The sequence below is a fragment of the Ursus americanus genome, chromosome 3 (assembly GCF_024610735.1).
Source record: "Ursus americanus isolate L20-20 chromosome 3, mUrsAme1.1.p, whole genome shotgun sequence".
In the NCBI taxonomy this organism is placed as follows: domain Eukaryota; kingdom Metazoa; phylum Chordata; class Mammalia; order Carnivora; family Ursidae; genus Ursus; species Ursus americanus.
This window is the reverse complement of record NC_142129.1, coordinates 24,640,954-24,667,310: the sequence shown is the minus strand read 5'-3', so window position 1 is coordinate 24,667,310 and position 26,357 is coordinate 24,640,954. Positions and strand designations below refer to the sequence as shown.

Sequence of the window (26,357 nt, the reverse complement as noted above, 5' to 3'; positions counted from 1 at the left end):
GGTCATCCTCAAATATAAGCTCTAACTTTCAAATTGTTTCCAATATATATATATATATATATATATATATATATATATATATATATATATATATATATATATATATATATATTAGATGATGGCAATGACGATAATGATGACTAATGCTACTGAAAATATTCTACCTTACCAAATTACTTTGTGGTACCTTAAAAGCCATAAGCTCTACAAATCTCATCATATCCTAATGCATTGCTTTGTAGAGACCCAGGAAGGAGACCAGCCTCTGTCATTCATCAAAGTGTCCTTCCTAATGTATTCGAGGTTCCCCTTAGAAGTCCCTCATCTGTTTACCATGCAGGCTTCTTTCTCACTCCTCTGCTATGAAATCACTGCCTTTGGTAGATTTTCCCCGTTTTTCTTATTTAAATATTTATAAGTGTAATGTAGCCATGCCCCAGTTCATCAATAGTAATTCCTCTTATATTTAAAGACAGAGAAATGTAGAGCATTACTGAGTTAATGTTTCTGTCTCTCCCACTCCATGCCCATTTGTTTCTTTAACTGGCCTCTGAGCTTGCTGTTCGCATCATCCCAAATCTGCCATCAGAGTATAGTTAATACTTGAGGGCATGACACTTTACAGAATATCCCGCTTTGTGGGATCACTTATGTGGTGTTCAAGCCAATGATTTGGGGAGAAAACGTGTCAAATCCTTCTCTTAAATGAACACCAAAATAAATTCTGGATGAATTAATGATTGTAATGTAAAATATAAATTTAAGAAAAACAGAATACTATCATAACCTTGATATAAGGGAGAACTTCTTAAAGCATTATACCAAAGTCAGAAACCTTAAAAGGGGTGATTACCTGAATACAAAACTTTTGAAATGTGAAAAAGCCATATTTTATCGGCAGCATTAAAAGGCAAATAAATATCTGGGGTAAATATTTGTGACATATGATGAACAAAAGATATAATAACGCATATGGAAAAAGCAGAAATAAAAAGAAAAAAATTAGAAAGGTCTGAAGCAAATTTTTAGAAATTTAATGGCAAAGGTTATAAAAAGGATATTCAAAAAGAAATAGATTCAGCTAATATGCATGCAAAATGTGTTCAACCTTACATGTGTTAAACACAATTCAAAGCCACACTTAAAACTGTATTATTCACCTATTAATATCCCATTCGATGATAATGGTGGTGTATATACTTCACCTAGCTATGCCACCTGTAAAAATTTATCTTAATTGGATATAAAGTTGTCTTTTATTAAAGCGACCAACAATAGGAGACATAAGTATAATGGGATACTTCGTGGCCATGAAAATTTATGAGCTAAATCTATAATTATTCACTTAAAGGTAGTTCATGATATATTACTACATTAGAAAAAAAAGGTTCATGCATAGCATTTTTTCTTATAATTTTTTTCTTTTTAAAATGAAAATAGCAATATGAATATGTTTGCATTGGACACTAAAATATTCAGCATTATGACTGGGTGGTATTTAATGGGTTATTAATTGAATTTTTCTTGTCTATATTATATAATTTTATATAATATGCATGTAACTGTTAGTTATAAATACACGTTAATTAAGTTTTTAAATAAATAAATATTACGTTGGGGGAATGGGAGCCAGCATACAAAATATTCAGAAGAGGCTCCCTCTCTTTTTGCGAGGTAGAAAGGGCCCACTCCACAGAGGGAAGAAAGACAGTCGTGGTACCCCCTTTGCTCTGACTCTAATTCCACTGCTTGGTCCACTTTCTCACTATTTAAGGAACTATAGACAATTAAATGTCAACATGGGTTGTAATTGACTTCTAGCAAGTAAGAGTTTCCAAACGGTTTATTTGGCTAACGTAAGCAATATGTGTCAATAAACTATTTATGTGAGATTTCAAAGATCTGTGATATCTCTGAGTTTCCTTTGTTATGTTAAAATAACTTTTGAGTGAGACTCACCCCTGTGATTTCTCTGGTCAACCTGTTCACTTGGCTGGCCAGAGGACCTTTTCAGAACTCCTACCTTAACCCCTTCAACTACAGCCTCTCCTAAACATAGCCATTTTTCTCCAAAGCTGGAGCAGAAATGACAGTATCACTTGAAGGTGTGCTACAAACCAGGAGAGAATCATAAAATTCAAAATTTAAATTAGAAAAGAAAAACCATTGTCATTTGAAATCACAAAGGTCAAAACGTGCAGAGAATATAATGGTGACAGTAACGACTCCTTTCAAGGAAGAATGGTGCTTGTTCACATAATCGAAGCATCATGTGAATTAAACTCATAGACTGTAGACCATGAATTTGGTGAACAGGAATAAATTTTCAGGTAGTTCTTGGCAGAATTTACTGACCTTGAACAGGAGACCCAGGCAGATATTTATAGAGGCAGGTCAAAGAGATAGGTCTCCAAATGGCCAATTCCCTGCTACTAAATGAAAATCTTCTTTGAATAAGTTGGTGGTTCTCTTGGGGCCCATGAGGCCCAAAATTATTTGGGCTTTTCATTGTGAATTTTTGGGGGTGTGATGATTTGTTTCCCTTTGAGACTCCATCCCTGAGGCACCCACTAATTAGGACCCTGGAACCTTGTGTCTGCAGTTCAGGGAGTTACCAGCAGATGGCAACATTGGTTTAGTGAGTAATACAGCGGCTACCTCTCTAGGCAGACTGCCGGTAGCTCCATAGTCTCCCTAAGATGTCAAGTTTAATTCTTCCTAAACACAAAAACGATCTGTGAGGATTCTAGCACTTCGAGGAAAAGAGAGCCCTCTAACAATAAGACTGTATAAGTACCACAGGAATTTCAGGTTCCAAACTGATGGTTGCCAGAGAGAAGGGGGTGGGGAGGTTGGGCAACACGGGAGAAGGGGAGTGGGAGATACAGGCTTCCCGTTATGGAATTTATGGGATGAATAAGTCATGGGGATAAAAGGCACAGCATAGGGAATACAGTCAATGGTGTTGTAAGAACATTGTATGGTGACAGATGGGAGGTACATTTGTGAGCAAGCATAACATACAGACTTGTCGAACCACCATGTTGTACACCTGAAATTCATGTAATATTGTGTGTCAACTATTCTTCAGTAAGAAAAAAAACGAGGTTGCATTTTCAAATACAAATAAAAGTTGAAAAAAAACTGTAGATATTGAGAATCTCCCAATTACCTAATACCTTATTATCAGTTAATATTTTTGTAAATTCCATACCCAGAATTTATATTCTTCTACATCTTAAAATGCAGTCTTCTATGATTGCCTTCCTTCCAGCTCTACATGTTCTAGTTATTGATATTTAAGCATCATTCTATGACCGCCACACCATGTAAACTGATGTCCTTAATTATCCCTAGGTGAAGATGCTGAAGACTATGGTCAAGAGCTATGGCCTTGGAGTTGAAAAGCCATAGGTTTAAATTGTTCACCATTTCCTTGGGCAGATTATTTAATCTTGTTAAACTGCAGTGTCTCCATCTATAAAAACGTGTTAATAATATACCCGACTCATAGGATTCAATGAGAGAATATGTGTATAAAGTGCTAAATTTAAAGCACCGTGCTTGGCACACAGTAAGCCCTCATTAATGCTATCTACTGTCATTACACATAGTAAGTTCTTGATTGGGTACCTTTTCCTCTGTTCAAATATGCAGATGGAAAAATGGCAACAGCAGACCCACCTTAGCTTCCTACCCTAAACACAGAGGATGCAGGGCAAGGCTATCCATTAGCAAAGGGGCTCCCTCTCCCTTTTACAACTGATTTTCATCTCTCTGTCCTCTCAGTTGGCTCTCTGTGCAGTTATAGCTCTTACCAATGCTGGTGCCCATTGCCCTGGCTTACCAGCCCTATGCCTTTTCCTGCAGCTCTCTGGTCAGTTAGTGTTTTTCCCCCCTGTTCCATTTCTAATACTTTAAGGAAATTCTTATTGAACAGGGTCACTTTTAGTTATCTTTCCAAACATGACCAAAACGTTGAGAAATGACAGTACACACACATTTTATTTTCTCCAAATCCCCTCCAACTCTATTCCATTTCATTGTCTCCTTCCTTAGTTCTTGTCCTACCATGGCTGGCCGGGTTCGTCAGCCAGTTGAAGTGAAAGTTATGTCATTAACCTACTGATCTCAGAACCTCACCACCCCTTTATCTAATGGTCCTAGCTGAAAGGAAATTTAGCTGTAATTCCACTTCACAATCCATTCAACAAAAATGCACGTATCCTATCTTCATCGAGAATGTGCTGTTCTTAGAAGCCAACAGCATCACAGCCTGAACCAGAAACAGTGACCCTCTCTCTCTAGGGTTGCATTACAGCAACTCAGCTGGGGTAGCTGAACTGCCTACATATATTTATAACTAGGGAGAGAAGAGGGAATTGGCTGAATCAAGTTTCCATCAAGATCTACTCTACCAATTCTAAAGGTCTATAAACAGTTTGGAGGTCTTTCAGAATCTTAACCAGCTCTATCCTGCTCTGCTAGAAATTACTCTATAAGGACCCACCCCCAGATAGACAGACAGAGGGAGACAGAAAGAGGGAATTCTTTGCCCAGACTGTGGTCTCCTTACCACTTGATATTCTGCAATAAACCTGTTCTGAGACTCTCCTTCCCTCTAAGACCTTGCGTACGCAGACAATGGCCACACCATAAATGACAGCAGAACTCTGACCCACAAGCCCTATAGTAATCAGCCTGGGAAGCCAAACCCCACCTTGTGCAGGAATTGGTCCACAACGGTCAGAACTTGACCAAGTCAATGACTTCCAGTTCCTACATTTTTTTTTTTTTGTCCCTGCTCTGCTTCCAATCAGTGAAAGCCAAATAATCATAAACCAATCACATAAAATGCCCTGCCTCTCGTTAGCCTATCTTCAGCTTCTCCACCGCTAATAGTACCCAATCGGAACATACCTGGAATCATCTTTTTTTTAGTACAAAGCTTTCTCATTCCCCTCCCTATCTTTGAGTCCCTGACAAACGCAAGTGGTTATGGCTCGCTCTCTTGCTAGAGCCCGCTCTGAATAAACACTTCTGTTTGTTCTGATTTGGGTAGTCTCTGTGATTTCCACAGATTTCCTGGAGGTTCCCCTGAGATACCACTGCACTGCTCGCTGCTGCTGACCCTGGGTTTTCCCCAGGTGTGGTACCCATGGATGCCCCCTTACGCCTTGCTGCTTGTGGTTTGTTGAGTACATACAGATGTGGTAAGTCAGCACAAGCCCTCAACTCGGTTCTATTTGCATTGAGCTCCTCAGCTACTTGCTGCGTTTGGTCCCCAAGTTTGTCACTGGTTCCCATTTGTTTGACATCTTCGGCAGGCTGTTCCTATTCATGCCTTTTTACTTCCTTTTGTGCTTCTGTTTGTGTTGTGCTGTCTTCAAATGTTGTTTGTCTCAAAGTGTTGTTTATCATAAACAGTTCACAACATTACAACCCTGTGAAGGACAATCACAGGGTAGAACACAAGCATAAGCCTTTGAAGTCTATTGTTTGAGCAAGCATCACAGGCTGGAAAGTTTTAGGTTTTCTTTAGACCGGCTTCCATCTGGACAAACTTTGCTGTGGGTCACCGATAAAACTGCATCATGAGGTCTTACTTCCTTTTTTTTTTTTGATCCTGAGAGCTTAGATTTCATCCAGAGAGTGTTTTCTCTGCTTTTCTGACTGCCAGGGGGCAAAGACTGTCAGGTCTGCTTTTAAAGGCAGCCAACAGGTCGGGGGCCTGAGACATGAAGGACACAAGCCTGGCTTTTGAGCAAGTCTAAATCCCCTCCTCTAAGGAAAACTGCTACTTCTTCTGTGTACTCCCTTTATGATCCCAATTCTTGGTTGTATCTCTCTAAATGGCATAACTTCACCAAGGATTATTTGGGCCTTCAGAGGCCATTCTAGGGAACATTTGAGTTGAACAGAATTGCTCATTTGAGAAGTGACTTAGGGAAAAAGGAATACGATTTCTCAGGCCCAATGGGCAGGATTTCTTGGATGGTGTATAGAGGTCTCCAGATAAAATTCTGACACAAAAATTGGTTCTTTAAGTGATTCTTCAGGTGCCTGGGTGGCCAGTTGGTTAAGCATCCAACTCTTGATTTTGACTCAGGTCATGATTTCAGGGTCATGAGATCTAGCCCAGCATCAGGCTCCATGCTCAGAGCCGAGTCTGCTTGAGATTCTCTCCCTCTGCCCCCTCCCCCCACTGCTTGCAAGCACGCTCTCTCTCAAATAAATAAATAAAGTCGTATTTATTTATCTGAGAGAGAGAGTGAAAGCATGAGCAGGTGGGGGTGGGTCAGCAGGGGAGGGAGAAGCAGACTTCCCACTGAGCAGGGAGCCTGACATGGGGCTCCATGCCAGGACCCCCAGATCACAACCTGAGCCCAAGGCAGACACTTAACCAGATGAGCCACCCAGGTACCCCATAAGTAAATAAATCATTAAAAAAATAAAAAGAAAAAAAAGAAAAGATTCTTTGGCCCAGATGAATGAGTAATTTGACAGACTTAAGCAGCAAGCTAGACTCATTTCCCTGGTAAATCCACCCCTTCCTTTTCCTTCATTGCTTCCCTATATCCAGGTTTCCGTCTTCCTCCTTATTCTTCTCTCTTCTTCCATTCTTCTGTCATCTTCTCCCTCCTTTTCCCATTGTCCAGACCCCCTACACTTTCCCAATGCTTCTCCTAAGATCCTAAAATTCCAGTTGCTTCTAAAGATCTATCCCTTTCAGAGCCGGATATGCAGGCAATTCTAGAACTTATATGTCAGATAGGAGCTGAATTAAAAGCAATTTAATTAAGGAGTTCCCTAAACCCAGACAAGACCAGGAATTATTCACAGAAGAATTTAGAATTCTTTTGAGTATATATGACCCATGGATACTTGACCTATATCATTTTTAAAACATGTTAGTCAGAACCTCAGATGCTAAACCCTAAGTGACAAGAGTGATCCAAAAAGGAACCAATGGGATCCCTCTTTCCACAATAAACTGAGAGGTCAAAAAAGATGAAAAAGTAGGACAAAGTCTCATAAAAGTCATACCTGAACATTTCCAAGAAGAAATGATGTACTATAATTTAATCATGCAAACAGAGAAAAGATGAAACCTAGGACGTTTTCAGGATGAACTAGAAAATACCTTTGGCAACATTAGAGGTTTAAAAAAAAAAGGTGCAGATATAACATATATAATTTTGTCAATGGAAGTTACACCTGAAATTGGAGACCCAGCCTACAAACAAATTAGAAGGGGAAACACCCCTCTACCTGAATTACAATAACCTATAGACCATTTTGAAAGGGTTTAGAGCAAACATGAGACAGGATCCAAATAAACTTATGGTCCTGTAGATAAAAGAGCTAGGTAGCCCACTTTCTGGTAGATCACCCACTGACAGGGACACTGGGAAAAAGATTGTCCCATCTTAACAAAAGAAACACCAAGTCAAAGAAAAGAAATCCCTTGACTCAGAAAAAAGAGGACGCTCTGAAGAATGAAAAAGTATCCAACATTCTGCCCTACCCTTTAAACACTCAAGAAGAGGGGCGCCTGGAATCAGTTAAGCATCTTCCTTCAACTCAGATCATGATCTCAGGGTCCTGGCATCAAGCCCTACATCTGGCTCCTCACTCAACAGGGAGTCTGCTTCTCCCTCACTCTCTCTCCTTTCCCCTACTGGTGCACACATACTTGCTCTCTCTCTCACTCATTCAAACAAATCAATAAAATCTTAAAACAAAACAAAACAAAAAACCACTTAATTTGAATTAATTGTAAATATGGCTGGTCATCCTACCAGCAGATTCAAGAGCTACTCTTTCCTAACCCCCCCTTAATCTTTGCTCAATCTCTTCCTCAGAGTAAATGTACCACACAGGTGGTAGGTACTTGAACTAATGCACAAGCTTTCCTTATCTTTCAGTCTTTAGCTGTAACCTTTGGGCCCTTGAAAAACATTTCTTCCTGCTCTGCAATACTACCCCTCCAAATTTAAAAGAAGAGACTTACTTTGAAAATGAAATCATACTATCAAATGGAAGCCAGAGTAACCATTTCATGAGGTTCCAGAGGACTCCTCTATTTATAACCAAGTTGTGTCTGCTCTAGATATATCCTTGCTTCCTCTGTTATATTTGATGCATACCCCAGATAAAGGTCTTGACACATGCATTATTTCAATTTCCAGTCGCTGCTGTCGCATATTACCACAAACTTAGTGGCTTAAAACAACATACATTTATTATTTTACACTTCTATTTTTTCCAAAATGGGTGTTCCTGGGCTAAAATCAAAGTGTTGGTTAAGGGGCATTTCATCTAGAGGTTCTAGGGGAGAATCCATTGCCTTGTATTTTCCGGCGTTTAAAGTTCACCTGAATTTCTTGGCTCATGACCCCTTCCTCCACCTTTAAAAGGGGAAATGGGGATTCTTCAAATCCTTAGCTCTTTCTTCTTCTATTCATAAGGAATTTTGTGACTACATTGGTATCACCTGGATAATCTTGGCTAACCTCCCCATCTCCAGACTAGATAACTCTCACCCTTACTTCCACCTGCAAACTTAATTCTTCACTGCCATATAGCCCAACATATTCACAGGTGCCAGAGATTGGGATGTGGCCATCTTTGGGAGCCTATTAGTCTACCTACCACAGTCTTGTGCCTGACACTCCATGGGCTAAAATTTCCACTGACACAGGAAAAATTATTGGAGGAGAGCCTATTGAAGTTCAGATAGATCCAACCACAGAGTTATCCGAATTTCCCCAATATCCCTTGGAATCAGAAGCAAAGAAAGACCTCAAGCCTATAGATAAAAGTTTTATATACAAAGGCCTTCTCATATCCTGTACTAGCCTTTGCTACACTTGTCCTGCCAGTAAAGAAACCAAACAAGACAAGATATTGATCTGTTCAAGACCTCAGGGCCATCAACAAAATTATTAGCCCTTGCTTTCCATTAGCACAAAACCCAAATATCATACTATCATCAATTCCAAATGAGAACACTTGCTGCACTGTCGTGGCTCTGCTCTACCTTTTCCAGCGTGTCTCTAGACCAATGAAGTCAATACCTTTATTCCTTCACCAGGGGAAGACAACAAAATACCTGGACAATTATTCACCAAACCCCCTCCTATTTTTCCAGATTCTCAAATAAGTTTAAAAGATCTAAATTCCTCTCGTAATTCAGTTCTGACACAGTATGTAGATGATCTCCTACTTTTTTCAGAGGACAATGAAGCCTATTAAAAAAAGGATACCTTTTCTTGCTCTCAGCCTTAGGAGAAAAGGACCTAATATTTCAAAAGTTAAGTTATAGTTTGACCAAAACAGAGTCCATTACTCAGGGTATAAGTTATCTATGAAGGGAAAACTCTCCTGATGGACTAAAGACTATGCAAACTTACTTTAGTTCCCACACAAAATGACAATTTAGAGGATTTCTAGGTTTAACTGATGGTGCAGATAAAAAGTTTCAAAGTTTTCTGGGATTGGAACATCTCTCTATGAATTGAATAAAGCCTCTGAAAGAGATACTCTCCTCAGAGAAGCCAAACACAAATAAGCCTTCTTTAAAATCCTTAAAAGAAGGCTCTTTAAACTCCTCCTCCCCCAGGCATTCCTTACTACAAAAAGGCCCTTTATCTATTTGTTCATGAGAGATCTGGACAAGTTGAGACTTTAACTCAACTTCATGAGAACTATCAATTTCTATTGCTTACCAAATCCTTACCCTTAACCTGGTTGCAAAGGCTTAACCGCCTTGTCGCAGGACATTAGCTGCCACTGTGAAACTTGCCAGTGCTTTGCTGAATTAGCTCTAGGCTTCCAGCTTGACCTCATGGTTCCTCACACAGCACAGACCTTACTAGTGACTGAGAACAAACCACGTTTTTTGCCAGTCACTTAACTTCTGATGAGACTGTTACTCTTTCTCACATTACTATTCACCACGGCAATACCCTAATCCTGCCACTCTCTTGCCCCCTACCAGAAGATGGGAAACTTTATGATAATCTTATCCAAAGTAAGGAATTTTCTATACCTCACTCAGATTTAGTAGAGACTCCCATTGAGAACCCAGACCTATTATTATTTGTTGATGGATATCTCAAAATGAAAACTAGAGGTTATCAAGTAGGATATGTTGTCACTAATTTAAATTCTCTTTTAGAATATAGTCTTCTAACCAACATAAAATAAACTGTGGTGGCAGAACTTATTGTGCTTACTGGAGCTTATCATCCAGCCAAGGACCAGAGAATAAACACATGTAATACAGAGCACAGATATGCTTTTGGAATAATACATGACTTTTTAATGCTTTGGAACCAAAGGGGTTTCTCAATTCTGCTGGAACTTCATAAAAAATGGACAAGTTAAGGAATTTTTGGATGCTTCCTACAGAAGTGGCTATTATAAAGGTTGAGGCTGATGCAAAAAAGATAATAAGGAAGCTAAAGGAAATACTATAACAGATCATTTTGCCAAACAAGGCAGCCTTCACCAAGGCTATGATCCTAATCAAACCCTCAAAGGATAAATCCCTTGAGGGATTCAAAAAGGCTATTATGAAATATCTATGTTAAGTGCTTGAAAAGGAAGAAAGGAAAAAATTTGGTTGTACCTTTCACTCAGATCATCTCTGGCATTCCTCATAAGATGCTTTGAGGCAAAAGAGAATTTCAAATGGATGTTCGCTAAATTTCTCTATGAAACAACTCATTATAGTAGAAACAAACTGGTTACTATCTCAACTTAGCATTGTTGGAGAAAATTTACAAAGACAGTTGAGGCTATTTTCAGGCCATATGTCACCTGTTAACAACACAATCCTGGAAAAACTGTAAAGGTGGGACATAACTAGGAACCAAAGCCTTAAGGACCCTTTAAACACCTCCATGTGGATTGTATGCAGCCTCTGTCCCGCACGGGATCTGAATGTATTTTAGTTAATGTATGTAGATTTTTAGCACGGGTTGAAACATGTCCTTGCTAAAAAGCTACAATCTTCATACTCACTGAAAAGTTCCTTGATTATGTGTTTCTAACCAGGGGCATACCAACTTTTACATAAGTGACCAAGTCACATGCTTAATGGGAACCATTAGAAATATGTAAGGAATTGCCCCCTTTCTAAAAACCTACATTGGCCTTACCATCACAATCTTCTAGAAAAGTTGAAAAAAACCAATGGCATCTTTCAATTAAAATTAACAAAATTTTCAGAAACCTGTGAGCCTCCTTTGGGAGGCCAGAGCCACTTCCACTAGCATTTATGGCTATATGGTCTCAGGAACCATAGAGCTTTTCCACCTGTGAACTGGCAACTTACAGATGTATTCACCTAGAGACCCGTGATATTATACTCAGACCTGTTTCAAAAAGATATGACAAATTATTGTAAGGGACTCATGAAACAGATCCAGCATTATAACCAACAAGTTAAAGCTGTCTTCCTACTACATCTTCCTAAACAGTCTCTTCATGATTCTCCACCAAGAGATTATGACTACTAGAAGAGACATCGGAAGAACACGCTCTTGATGTTCATTAGAAGGGATCTTATCAGATACTCTTAACAAAAAATAAGTGGGGAAACTCCAGGCAGTCCATCAGGTTCATGTTTTACAACTAAGCAATTCTTAGTGCTGCTAAGCAACACAATTGGAAGGCTAATCTAATAGGGGATCTGAAACTGAAGATTCTCAGAGATCTTATGGAAGCAGCCAGTCTTTAAAGGTAGACAGCTGACCCAAAATCTTCAGAAAAAGGACTGACCTCAGAGAGTAGACAGCTTCTGCCTAAGCATTAGACCAAGAACCCTAGTTCTTGTTTTGTTTTACCTTATTGCCTATAACCATTCTTCTTCTTTTCTATAGACCCCTGTTTGTCATCTACTCATCATGGCCCTCTACCTCTTTTTTCTCTCTACTAAAATTGCTATTATAATGATAATGAAATTTGTTACATTGAACCTACTCATTCTAATGACATTCTTAGATTCTCCCAACAGTAGCCACTGCCCTTAATCTTACAGATTACCAGATGAGTCATCCAAAACCAGATCCCCCGATAAAAATCCCTGGGCAATTTTGGTCTTATCAGATAAGACCATAAGGAATTACAGCTGATGGCATTTACATTTGTACCTACATGGACAAATGACTTGAAACAAATCAACCTATGGCTTTGCTATTGTCCTTCCGTCCAAAAGAAGAGCCAGTTATTATCATCTACTGATCAGACCCTAGATAATTCTAAATTTGAATTCCGTAATCTTCACTGTATAATGAGCCCATTACTTGTTACCTGGGAGAAAGCAATAGGGATTCAGATCTGTAACCCAGCTAATGTAAGGCCTTGGTTCCATCCTCGTGTGATGAAAAATTCTTTTTTCATGGCTCTTCATGTGCCCCTACTATTACTACCTCATTTGTGACCAGGATGCCTGGTTCTGTTTGCCTCAGACTAATACCTCATATACTTTAAGAATAAGAAGCTAAGTCTTCTCTGTACATGGAGACGCTAATTCTAAAAACCGCTAAGGCTTAAAATTTCAACTCAAACACTAGCTCCAAAATGAGGCCACCTTTTATTATTCAGGCACTCTACCTAGGAGAATCTGACTCACTGTTTATATGAATAATCAGGGCATCGCTCCCCAAAGTAGGAATTCTATAAATAGAAAAGACTGTAAGAATCTTAACATTAACTCTAGAAGAAGTTATTAACAATATCACCTTTGTCCTAGATAGAATGCACATCAGTCTCAATTCATTGGCAAAAGTAGTAAGGAGCAATTTCACTGCTTTAGATTTCTTGTTGCTACTCACGGTGGTCTCTATGCCATTGCTAATACTTCTTGCTGCACATAGATCACTGAAGCAGGCAAGGCAGAACAGCCTGCACTTCACCTTAAGGAAAATATACCTGGATCTATAATGTGATCCCAACGTCCTAGAGAATTTGTTCTCATGGCCTGACTTGGGCAATCAAGGTTCCCAGTTCCAAAAACATCTTACAGGAACTATTAATTGTTCTGCTTCTGAGAGATCGATCATGATGCTAGTCTGTTGCATTCTATCTAGAGTCTTAAATATTTTTCAGCCAATCATTAAATGATAGCTATGATAATACAAAAACAAGAAGTTAAAGATTTTGGGATACGATCTCTATGAAGACAGTCATACAATTCCTGAAGGATGAAGATCTGAAACTCTAGCTTTCCATGAATTGGTCAACCTGTTGCACGTGAGAGAATACCCCAATGTGGGGACTGAAAGGCTGAATATGCAAATGGACAATGATCAGACCACAGATGATAACAGAACCCTGACCCACAATCTCAGCAGCAAGCTTCAGGTAGCTTCCCTATTTTTGTTCTCACTCCCAACTCAGGACCAACCAGAAAAAGCCAAATCTGCTCCAGAAACCAATCACGTAAGATACCCCATTTCTAGTTACCCTATCCCCAGTTTCTCCATGCCAACAATGTCCAATCAGAAAATACCTAGAGCCTTTGCTTCTTTTTTTTAGCATAAAGTTTAACCACTCTACTGACTATCACTGAATCTCTGACAAATGCAAGTGGTGGTGGCTGGAGCACTAGCAAGCTCTGACCAGATAGCCTCCATTTGTTCTCATGTGAGTGGTCTTCATTTATCTTCACACATTTGTACACTGTCCATAGGCAAGCCAGCACACTAAACTTTAGCAAGTATACCTGTAGTATAGAAAATGCAATATAGCTTAGGAAATATTTGTTCTGCCCTTTAGGATATGTGTACTCTTGGAAAAGGTAAACATCTCTAAGCCTCAGTTTTCTCATCTGGAAAATAAGCGTAACACTATTACCCAAATAGATGTGGTATAATGATTAAATATGCTAAAATGGAACATGCTTCTCCTATTGCCTGGCACATAGGTGAACAATTAGCACTGATACGATGATCATGAAGATGATGGTTTTGCTATGCTCTGCAATCTGGATTGTAATCATATCTTGCTATTTGCTACCTCACACTGATGCTAAGAAACTACACCTACAGTGGAATATATATATACACACACACTCCACTGTAGATGCAGTTTCTTAACATCAGTGTGTACACACACACACACACACACACACAATTTCAAGCATATGCAGAAGCATACAGGATAGGATGAGCCTCCACGCATTTGTCACCAAGTTTCACCAATTATCAACTCATGCACATCTTTTTCATCCATCGTCCCCCAATTCTCCCTCCCATATTATTTTACTTGAAGCAAATCCCAAACAGATATCATTTCATTTTAATATTCCATTATACATCCTTAAAGAATAAAGACTCTTTTATAAAATATAACCATAATACCATTATCACCGCTAAAAATTCCTTAATATTATATAATACCAGTTGCTTATACTTTGAATCTAATGTGGTGAGAAGTTTAACATTGATTTATAGACACTCCAATTGTTTCCACACATTTATGGCTCCTTTCTTCATTTTCACTTTTGTTTAAAATGGTGTTCATAAAAATGAATGGTCAGTAATTGGATTCTATATTTTTGTCAAGAGGGAGGATTTGAAATAGGACTGAATTTTTCTCTATTACTACCTATCTTCACTACCTTAAGTAAGTTTTCTTTACAATTTTTTAGCATTTTAATATCCAAGCAACCCAGAGTAGGCTGTATAATATTTACTATTTAGTTCATTTTAATAAAGTAAAAAGAATTATAGCAAAATGATACCACAGAGAATATGTATGAGGGTTCACTTAATCAGTGCCATAAATATATGTTTAAATATTTTCAAAATATTTACCAGTTCCCTCAGAAATAATTTACCTGAGGGATGATGAATATTTGCTTGTCTGGTTCATTTGTAAGATTCAGTTTATTTACTGAAGATTATCGATGTACAGTTACCCGTAAATTGAGAAAATATCCTGTAGGTTGCATATTTACAAAAAGTCCTTCCCTACCATTTATCATCCCCTAAACACATCCTGACCACTTTTGCCATCATCAGTTTTGAGCAATTGATTTTCAGAAGCAAACATTTGAGGGGAGTGGATGAAGGGAGGTCGTTTGAGCGTTCCTGTTTTTATGAGTCAATAACTCACCCCAATGAAAAAGATTTAATTTCACCAAGGTAAGTAAAGTGTCCTTTAAAAAAGATAAACAGAAAATATCTTAGATTCATTCTATATATTTATTTCAGTAGATGCTCCTTTTCTCTCTGTTCCTCTAGGCACACTTTTTTTTTTTCTCCCAAACTATAGTAAATGCCACAGCAACCCAAAATCTTCACAAGCCTTATGGAAACACTTAGAATCAGAGGTAATTCAACTAGTGAATCACGGTCTTTAATTCTGTCTGGGAAATAGCAACAATGATGAAATGAAACAAAAAATACTGAAGAAAAAAATTTATTTTTCCAATCAGAAAAAAAAAAAGGATGGAAAAAAAAAGAGAAGAATATTCTAAGAAAACTGTGACTTTTTTCTAAGTTTTTTTTTTTTAAGATTTTATTTATTTATTTGACAGAGATAGAGACAGCCAGTGAGAGAGGGAACACAAGCAGGGGGAGTGGGAGAGGAAAAAGCAGGCTCCTAGCGTAAGAGCCCGATGTGGGGCTCGATTCCAGAACGCTGGGATCACGCCCTAGGCCGAAGGCAGACGCTTAACGACTGCACCACCCAGGCGCCCCGTTTTCTAAGTTTTTATTTCAATTCTATCACTTAGAGCTCATCAGGACAAGTGCACTCTTCAATCCCCATCACCTGTTTCACCCATCCCCCGAGCCCACTCCCCTCTGGTAACTATCAGTTCTCAAAAACTATGACATTATGACATTTTAAATTTCTTGAAAGAAAATATATTAGTCAAATGTCAAATGTAATTATTAACAGAAATGTCTTATTCTCAGCTGAAAAACAATAAAATTGGCTTCCAGATATTTTCCTTTCACAAATCTTAGGAGACATAACTCAGGACCCTTAGTGTAAGCATGTCCTAAAACCAGTTAAATCTAAATTTCAGTTTCTGTGTTGCTGACTTAAGGTTTGATTATCTTAAGTAAATAACATCAACTGTTCTGTTAAATATTTTCCAGGAAGAAAAACCAGAAGACATAACTGAAGGCTGAAAAGATAATCTTTTCTTGCTTGTTGTCATTAAACTCACTTTTAGGCCCTTAGTGACAATGGAAAATACCAATGTCAAATCTTTCAACTACAACAATTTACTCTTCTCAGTTTATTCAGTCTGCCTCGAATAAATTCTGTGAAAGATTCTCTCAGTCATTCAAAATTTTAAAAGTTGTTAATTTTCATGACTCCTACCAGAATTAATTTTGGCACCCTGATCAGCCAAAGTAAGTAAATTTTTCTCCAGCATTAAGATACTCTTATAAGCTAAATTCCAATTATCTTAAAATTGAAGGAAACCATATCCAGTTATTGAGAAGTCTGACAAGGAAGTGACAGTAATAAGCTGAATGGCATATTGCCTACTATTTGGCTTCGTTGTGTCAGAAAACTGGTTCATTTTTGGCAGAACCTGAGGCATACTTGAGTCTACAGGTATATCTTGGAATACCACTCAATCACTGATTCCCTCCACATCCAATTATGACCAACTCCTGTCACCTCAACCTTCTAAAAGTCCCTCTAATCTGCCCCGTTGCTAATGCCTTAGTTCAGGCCCTCCCCAGCTCTCAGCAGAATTTTAACTAGAGTAGCTGTGTGGGGGAGCTCCCTTGCTTCTGTGGCCACCCACCCAATAACTGATCCTTAATTGAACAACCAGGAGATCTCTCCTCCTAGGGAACAAAGCTTAGGATGGCTAACAAGCTAGTGTCACACACAAAATATTTCACCATTTAGTTTCCTCACACTTCACCACCTTCTCTCCCCCTGTTCCTCCTCCTCTCTCCCATCTTCCTCCTTCCTATTCACCCACACATCACATCACATCATACTTACCCTAAACTTCCCCCACTTTCCCAAACACATAGCCCACTTTAACAGCCTTTGAAATTATACTGGGTTTTCTTTCCTATTCCTATGAATAAACTTACATAGTGTTATAAATATTTATTCTGCCGACTACCTCCCTGTTAAACTATGAATCATGTCTTAGTCTTAATCATATTAATCTCCTTGATAAATATTCACTGATGTGAAATTGATTCTGACAGACAAATCAATGTAATGTTATAGAGATCCAATAAATAAACTACAAATATTTAAGTATTCATTAGATGATAAAGATGTCATTTCAACTTCATTTAACTTTACTGGGATTCATAGTCAAAAATCTGAAGATAAAACAGGTTAGACTTTAGCTCATACAACACAAGAGTATGTATTCCAGATATGTGAATAATGTAATTTTTTTTAAACTATAGAAATACTAGACAAAAATAAAAATCAACATTTATATTATGTTGTAAGATAAAAAAGATTTTACCAAGTATGACTCCAAAGGCAGACATCAAGCAGGAAAGCAGTGATGGCTTTTCCAATTAAAAAAATCTATAGCAGTGCTCTCCAATATAACTTTCAGGACGGACGGAAATATTCCATAGCTACACTGTCCAATACAGTAGCCACTAGCCACACATAGTTACAGGACTCTAAAAATTTAACTAGTGAGACTACAGGACTGAATTTTTTATTTTAATTAAATTACATTCAAGTTTCGTTTAAATTTAATAGTCACTTGTGGCTAATGGCTGCTATTTTGGGCAGCACAGATCTATAGGTTCAAATAAGATCCTATAGAAAGAAAATAAAAATATAAGCCACAAAATTGAAAGAAATACATCCATTGGTTGAATAACTACATTTTATTCTTAAAACATAAATTGTTCTTACATAATAGTAATAACAAATTCCCTACTGGAAAAAAAAAGTAGAGTTACAGATGATATGCAAAAAGAAATAAAAACAGCCAATAAATATATGAAAGCCATTCACCACTGATTAGTTATCAGAAAAATGAGAAGAAACAATATACCGACAGCTCTCAATTCTCCCTCTCAGCCCTCTTCCATCTACACCTCATTCCCATTAGTCAGATTTGAGTCTATCCATTCTACTCTTTCTTAGTATCTTTCTCTTCCTTGATCAGTTATTTTTGTGACACCCACCTGGCAAAAACTCAGGCTTGGATAAATGCAACAGTCCACAGCATGGACAACAGAACATGCCATACAAAGACGGACCTCTGCAGAGGAGGTAGACCTAGATGTGTGGTCTCACAGGCTCATTCTCAGCACACCCTGGCCACCCCGCATGTGTCTTTATGAGCAGTCTCCCCTTTTTTCTCCCCTGTTTCTTTTAAAAGCTTTCCACTATTTCCGATTTCCAGCCCCACCATCTCTGACCTGATTATTCGCTGCTAGTCTCAGCTCCTACTTCACCAAGAAATTAGAGACCTACCCGACAAGAACTTTCTCAATCTCTGGCCAGTAAAACCTTCACATTGACTCCCTTTCTAATTATTCTTTATGCTTCCCCTATTATGACCACGGACTCCTCAAGGTCCAAGTCTATATTCCACCCACATTCTGGATTTCAGCCTCTATTTTATATTCCTTCTTTTTCTTGCCTTTTCTATTTCTCCTCATCTAACAGCATCTATCCCTGACGCATTCGCATACACCTAATTCACTCCGATTTTGTAGAGAATATATAATACAACGGCTTACGAAATCAGCTCCCAACCCCAGCTCTGCCACTCACTGCTATATGATCATATTCAACCTCATTCATGTTTCTTTCCCCTTATCTGTAAAAGCTATCCCTCGGATAGTCATGAATGAAGGTTTTCCACAAAGCACTTAGCACTGTGCTCAGAGTATGGCAAGCTCTTAGAAAATATCAATTATTTTCACCACTATTGCTAATTTTTAACTCTCCCTGGCCTCAGATTCTTATTAGCTATCCTCCATCTCTTTTCTTCAATTCAGAGCAAAACTTTTAAACCTTTTTTTCTGAACTAATTTTAGGTTTACAGAAAAGTTGCAGAAAGAATACAGAGTCCCACGTACCCTCCACCTAGTCTCCCCTAATGTTAACGACATTGCATAACCATGGCCCAGTGATTACAACTGGGGAAGTTATTATTGGTACAACATTATTAAACTACAGACTTTATACAAGTTTCACCAGTTTTTCCACTAATGGTGTTTTTCTATTCTGGTATCCAATCTGGGATCCCACCCCGCAACTAGTGGTTATTTCTCTTTAGTCTCCTATGACCTTAACACTTGTGAAGAGAATTAATAAGTTATTTCGTGAATGTCCTTCGGTTTGGGTTTGTTTGATATTTCCTCACACTACAATTTGAAAAATTCTTGCATTTTTAGCAAAATACCACAGACACAATATTATGTCCTTCTCAGGATGTATCAAGAGATTCATGATGTCAGCATGTCAGAGGAAAACTTTTTGTAAGAATTATCTTCTCTCACTGATTGCTCTTCATCTCTTCCCTCCTGCTTCTCAATCCACTGTTGACTGACTTCAGTCCCCATCAGTCTATTGAAACTGCTCTTATCAAGGACACCAAGAACTCTCCTGCTGTTTGATTTTTTTTTTTTTTTAAACATCTTGGTGCTCCACTCTTGGGCCACACAGTAGCCTCAACATTGCAAAGTGCTCTTGCTCAACGCCTGTGCTGGGCTGCAGCAATGCCACGCTGGCCTGATTTATCACTGACCTTTCTGAGTGCTTTTCTCAGTCCCCTTTCCCGGCTCCTCTTCTGTTACCCTTCTTTTCAATGTCAGAGTGCTTATTTATAACCAGGCACTCTCCCTGGAAGAAGACGTCTACGTCTCTGGTGTTACTTGCCATCCATGTACAGGCAATTCCCACATCTATCTATACCTTCAACATATTTCTCTCTCCTAAGTTTCATACCTATATATACAAGCGTATTCTAAACATCTCCATAGACTATCCTATAGGAATCATAAACTGAACATATCCCCCAACCAATCCTGAAGTGAAATACGATTTGTTTTACATTTCAGAAAGCCTCCCTCAAACCTACTAAACCACTACAGATATAAACTCAACAAAGTAGAGAGTAGGTCGAGAATGTTATCTGTCCTTTGAAATAAATTTTTATTAATGCAGTCGAAGATTGCATTAGATTTTGTGGCAGCCACACCGCATAATTGACACATATTGCGCTGACCACAAAAGACAAATCTCTGTGTTTTTTTAATAAATATATTGCTGTAGCTGTTTTCCCAGTTCTGTACTTGTACAGATAAAATTTAGGACACACTACGTCACTCTGTTGGATCTGGCCCATCACTCAAGTCTGATATATTCTGGGATCCAAACACAGTAATTCATTTGTTAAATCAAGATACACTGAGCAAGCACTAAATGCTCACCATTTTGTGAGACACTGGAAGCACAGTAGTGAGACAGACTTTTAGTTGTAACCTCAATCCGTTCTTCTCCTCTTCCACAGTATTACAGTTTAATCCAGGCACCTGGCCATCAGCTAGATACAACACAGCCCAACAGAAATACAATGAGGACCGTATATGTGATTTAGATTTTTAGTAGCCAAGTTAAATGAAGTAAAAGGAGGTAAAATTCATTTTAGTAACATATTTTATGTATCCCAGTATATCTAAAATATTATTTTAACATGCAATTAATATAAAAAGTATTAATGAGATATCAGGCAGCCTTTTTTTCATTCTAAATTCTTGAAGTCATTGTGTATGTTACACTCGGAACACATCTCAATTCAGACCTGCCACACTGCAAGAGATCACTAGCCTCGTATGGCCCTGCTACCGTACTGGATAGTTTAGAGGTAGAGCGGTGTAACCGTGTTCTTATAAATGGACTGTGAACACAAGTTACACTAGCAATTTACTCTTCATTTGCTTAAAATAAAACTACTTGTATTTCATAGTACAGCAGCTTAAGCCTTAACCTAAAAAATGCAAGATTTGAACAAATAACCACGTCTTGGCCCTGAGTCTGCCATTCCCCTCATGTGCAAATTCAATGAGGATATTTTCTTAATCTTCATCTAAAACATGGGATCCAAATACAATGAAAAAGTGGGAAGAAATAGGATGGAGCTCTGTCACACACACCTAGAAACTGACACATATGGGCTGTAATGATCCATTAGTCAGCAGCCTTCTAGTACAGCCATTCAACCAGTTACTCGTCTTAATTGTCTTTGCATCCACCCTATAATTCAGTGTGTCCCCTCATAATGGCTGAGGAATTAGGAGACATTTTTTTGGCCCCACAGCCAGATCAAGATGTTTTATTATTTTCCTTACTTTCTTGATTTGTGACTAAGAAATATTTTGAAATACTTCAACCTTCGTCAACTCTTAGCAGTCCCATTATATCAGCTCCCACCTCCCTATACCATATGTAGCTAAATTAAAGAAGACCGCAAAGTCAGCTGAATGAGCATTCGGAATAAAGATTCATAGAAACTTCTCCACTACAGAGCCCTCTCAAAGAACCCCTTCTTCCTCAGGACAGTAGTTTAAAAAAAGCAGACCTTAGGATGACCACTGTGTCCGCTGCTGCATCGGAGTTTACAAAGTGATTGCTCATACATGACCTTCTCTAAAATGTGTGATAGTTCAATGAGGTGTTACTATTCTCTTTGTTGCCATTATTATGCCTGACTAAGAAATAGGAAACCAAGGATTTAGAGATAGTAAACAACTCGTCCAGAGTCAACCAGCTAGTAAGTAAGTGGCAGATTACCAGATTTCTCAATTCAAATCCAGAGTTCTTGCCACAAACGGCCTCAGGAGATTGCAAAGAGGCTATACTCTTAGAAGTGTATGTAAATACACAGGACCTGGTAAAATAAGAGAACTATGCCAAAAACAAACTATGAATTTGTACCTTTAAATGACAGCTTATAAACACTGATTTAAAAATTCAAAACTTTGAAACTGTTACACCCAAATGAAATGTTCATAGATACAATAACCCCTTGAGTATTACGTATTTGGATGGTTGAACTTATTTTCCATTTCATTTGGAAAGTCTACATATCTGGAAGTTTAGTAGGATAGATGTTCTATTTTCCTTTGCAGATGAGAAAGCCATCTCAGTAAGTGCAGATTTGCATAACTGCACAAATTTACATTCAAGCATTTGTCGTGTACCTTCGATGTGCCAAAAGCCTGGTGAACCTGAAGTTTGGGGCACAGTCATGACTAGAACCCAGATCGTTGCCTCTCTTTTGTCCAGAAGCTGGTACACACACCATGCTGTCTTCCCCAAAATTACCATAGTGAGTGGATCAGATCCCTGGCCCTCTCAGACCTGTGTTCTGTCACGACTGTGGTACACGTTGGAAGAGATGATTGTCATAGCCTATCAACCTCATAAAGCTAGGAAGAGGCATCCAAACATTTTCCACTTACCTTAACAATTTGTAATGAATGCATTTTCCTTGGATTTATTTAGGTCATTCTTAAACCTATTTGTATATTCAGTGTCTAAACACAATCTCTCTTCAGTTAAAGCAAAAAGAAACATACCTATATATACAACTAAACATTATAAAGCTCAGTTGAAATAGCAAGCTATTTTTTCTTTACTTACACTTAAATAACAGGTTTGCCTACATTTTTCATTTTTTAACCTAGATTTACATGTTATGTAATTAGATATAACAATATTAACTAACAAGCTATTTAATAGGAAACCTTTATGATAAGAAGGGGTGTGAAAGTGGCTGTGGACTTTGAATTTTCAAAACTACACAACTATCCTTCCCAAAAAACTTGGGAAGAAATATGCACTTTTGGTACTTTCATTTTATAGAAAACCTTCTTCTATCAATTCCTGTTCTCAAGCATTTTGTAGAGATCCCCTGGCTAATGGTAATAACCAAAAATTAAAAGCTACAGCATATGTTCAATGGCTGTAGCACCCCATAAATCATATTTACTGCCATTTGTTAACATGCTGCTTTAATTTCAGAAAATTCAACAACAGTTCATGAATTTTGCAGGATCTCAAAAAAGACATGCCATGATTTTATGCTGAAGATGAAAGGAATGTTGTTCATTTTAATGTATACTGGGAAGTCAAATGATATTCTCAAATTTAATGGTGAAGTAAATTCAGTTAACTCTGCAGAAACATAAGGAGTCTTACACAATCCGTCTCTTGGCTGGCCAAAGGCAGATTAGGAAGCAGGAAACATTTAGGAACTTAAATCCAATATCTGAGATGTGCTTTGACAACTCTTCTACACCAAGTGCAGCTGGTAAAAGGAGCAGGCTGAGAGGTGATGGAGGAGGGGGATGAGGACACCTGATAACAGACAGCAGCTGCCACACTAGAGAAACGGAGACAACTACTATATGCAAAAAGTCATCTCTGAGCAATGATTCTTTGTACTCCAAGTCTTCAGTCTCATCCTAAAGGATAAAGTTACCTCTATGTCCAGATATAGGGAATTTCCCCTAGGCCACTGGTTGTCTTAGCTTGCTTGGGCTACTATTACAAAATACCATAGACTGGGTGGCTTAAACAACAGACACTTCTTACAGTTCTGGAGATTGGGAAGTTAGAGATGGGATGTCAGCATAATCTGGTTCTGGTGAGGACCCTCTCCCTGGTTTGCAGATGGCTGTCTTTTTGTTGAATCCTCACATGACAGTGAGAGGAAGCCCTGGTGTCTAGGAGTCTTGTAAGGATAATGATCCCATTATGGGGGCTCTACCCTCACGAACTTGTCGAAACTAATTACCTCCCTAATAACCTCACCACCTAACACCATCACACTGGGGTTTACGGCTACAATATATGAATTTGGGTGTGACATAAATATCCTTTCATAATAGTGGTCATCAAACTTTGGTGTGCCTAAGAACCATTTTGGGATATATAGGAAAAATCCAGATCACCAGTCCTACAACACTTGAGATTCTGATTCATTCCATCTGGGAGGTGGCCAGGGAATACTTTCAAAAGCAGGCCAGGGAATTCTGATACAAGGGTTCACTGGCCACATTGTGAGACATTCTGCCTTAGGTTACCTTTTTTTTTTTTTTTTAAAGATTTTATTTATTTATTTGACAGAGACAGCCAGCGAGAGAGGGAACACAAGCAGGGGGAGTGGGAGAGGAAGAAGCAGGCTCATAACGGAGGAGCCTGATGTGGGACTCGATCCCAGAACGCTGGGATCACGCCCTGAGCTGAAGGCAGACGCTTAACCGCTGTGCCACCCAGGCGCCCCTGCCTTAGGTTACCTTTAAGCAGAAGGGACTGCTTACAAGTCCCTGTGCTGTGCCTGAAGGAGTGAGAAGAGATGTTCTGAGATCAGACGGGCTTATGGATGGTAAGAGCCAGAACCAGGAATCGCCAACATAGGCACATCTACATAAATGTTAGCAAAATGTTGCTTAATTCCCACCCCCACCTATATTACGATGACCTAGGAAAAGTATTTTTTTTTTAAAGATTTTATTTGTTCATTTGAGAGAGAGAGAGAGCATAAGCGGGGGTGGGGGAGGGTGGCAAGAGAGGGGCAGGGAGAGAAGCAGACTCCCTGCTGAACAAGGAGCCCAATGCAGGGCTCGATCCCAGGATGTAGAGATTGCGACCTGAGCCAAAGGCAGAGTTAACCATCAGAGTCACTCAAGTGCCCCTCAAAAACTATTTTTGAACAAAGGGAAATAAAAAAGAATAAACTTAGATCATATCCTCGTATCCAATCTAAATATGAGTTCTTAAGATGGATTTCAAGAGGTTCCGTAGATGGGAACTGACTGCCAATTGGGTAAATCTAGCTGTGTGTAGGCTAATGGGATCAGTCTAGCCAAAGTGAGCTCACCCTGAGGAAGAAAGCATCTCCTTTACAGTGTGATGCCAAGAATAATTCTCTTGAAAGAGAAACAAGAATAAAAAACTTGTGAGGATTATATTTAAGTACATATGATATTTTTTATTTACTTTGTCTTCTCTGCTAAACATGAAGGGAAATCTATGGTCATAAATGGTTCAAACAAACAAACAAAAGATGTCATTCAGAAACAAGTCACAAGGAGAACCGCTCATTCAACTTTCCTAAAGATAATGTAGTATGATCAGATAAAAACCCTGAATGGACAAGGCTTTCATAGAATTAATTGCTGGAGCTTAATTTTTAAAACATTGAAATCATAACCTTAACAGCTTCAAAGTATCTTCCAACACACATATTATGATGATTTTTAAAACGATTATTGTTCACAAGCATAAGAGCGAAGCACCAAAAGAAACAGAACTAAATACTGAGAAAATTAAAATTACTTTTAGTGTGTTGCATATTTCCCTACAAAAGTTCAAGTTATCCTTCCAATATATGAAACTATTGATGTTTCAAGTAAAAGGAAAATGAATGCTTATTATTAAATTATTCATATATTAGATCTACTCAAGGAATGTTTAGTAAAAGAACAAGCCAGTAAAAAAAAAAAAAATGAACTATAATTCCTACAGACAACTTCTCGTTAGAAGTAAAGACCACCTTTTAACACCCATTCGTGAAAAAAACTCCAAATAAAGTAGGCATAGAAAAAACATACCTCAACATAATAAAAGTCATTTTTGACAAGTCCACAGGTAACATCATACTTAATGGTGAAAGGTTAAGAGCTTTTCCTCTAAGATCAGGAACAGGATGAGGGTACCCATTCTTACCACTTCTATTTAATATAGTACTGGAAGTCCTAGCTAGAGTAATCAGGCAAGAAAAAAAGAAAATAAGAATCGGAAAGATGAAGTAAAGTTGTACTTATTTGTAGATGACATAATTTTATATGTAGAAAATCCAATGGACTGAACCAAAAACTGTTAGATCTAATCAATGAATTCAGCACAGTTGAAGGACACAAAATTAACATACAAAATTCAGTAGCATTTGTATAAACAACAAAATTTCTGAAAAAAAAATTAACCAGTCCCATTTATAAGTGCACCAAAAATAACAAAATACATAGAAATACATAGAAATAAATTTAACTGAGGAGGTGAAAGATACCTATATTAAAAACTACAATAAATTAATGAAAGAAATTGAAGATACATGTAAATAGAAAGGTATCTCATGTTCATGCACTAGACGAATTAATATTATTAAAATGTAAATACTACCAAAAGCCAAATATAAGTTCAATGCAACCCTATCAAGATTCCAATGGCATTTTTTACAGAAGTAGGATAAACACTCATAAAATTTATATGGAACCACGAAAGACACTGAATAGCCAAAGAAATCCTGAGAAAGAAGAATAAAGCAGGATGCATCACACTTACAGATTTCAAGATATGCTATT

The 26,357-nt window shown here is 38.1% G+C and overlaps 1 protein-coding gene across 2 annotated transcripts in view; it reads right to left on the bottom strand.

Moving 5' to 3' along the window:
- Nucleotides 1–26,357, bottom strand: part of GRM8 (glutamate metabotropic receptor 8) — a 723,043-nt gene that overhangs the window by 289,007 nt on the left and 407,679 nt on the right. The window lies entirely within an intron of this gene.